This window comes from Aplysia californica, unplaced genomic scaffold (assembly GCF_000002075.1).
Source record: "Aplysia californica isolate F4 #8 unplaced genomic scaffold, AplCal3.0 scaffold00155, whole genome shotgun sequence".
NCBI classification, from domain to species: domain Eukaryota; kingdom Metazoa; phylum Mollusca; class Gastropoda; order Aplysiida; family Aplysiidae; genus Aplysia; species Aplysia californica.
Window position 1 is genome coordinate 1,335,408 of NW_004797425.1, and position 337 is coordinate 1,335,744.

Below are 337 nucleotides of genomic sequence, written 5' to 3' on the forward strand. Positions count from 1 at the left end.
AACAGAACTCTTCAAAGTACTGAAGGACAGGCAGATTCATGTTGCCCTCCTTCAAGAGACCCTACACAAAGGTGCGGACCTGAACCTCACATGATACACCAGTTACGCCTGCACATGCACACGATGCAGCAGTGTAGTCATTTACATGCGAAACGATGTTCAGGGAGATGGTGTACACTTATCATCTGCCCAACCGACAGATATCATGAAGGCCACCATAATCAATAGCATTTGTATAGCGGATATCCCCGTTCAACAGCAGGCTCTATGCGCTTTACACTATATTACCATATGGCACATTGGTAGGAAATACACATTTACAATGTTTTGAACAGCC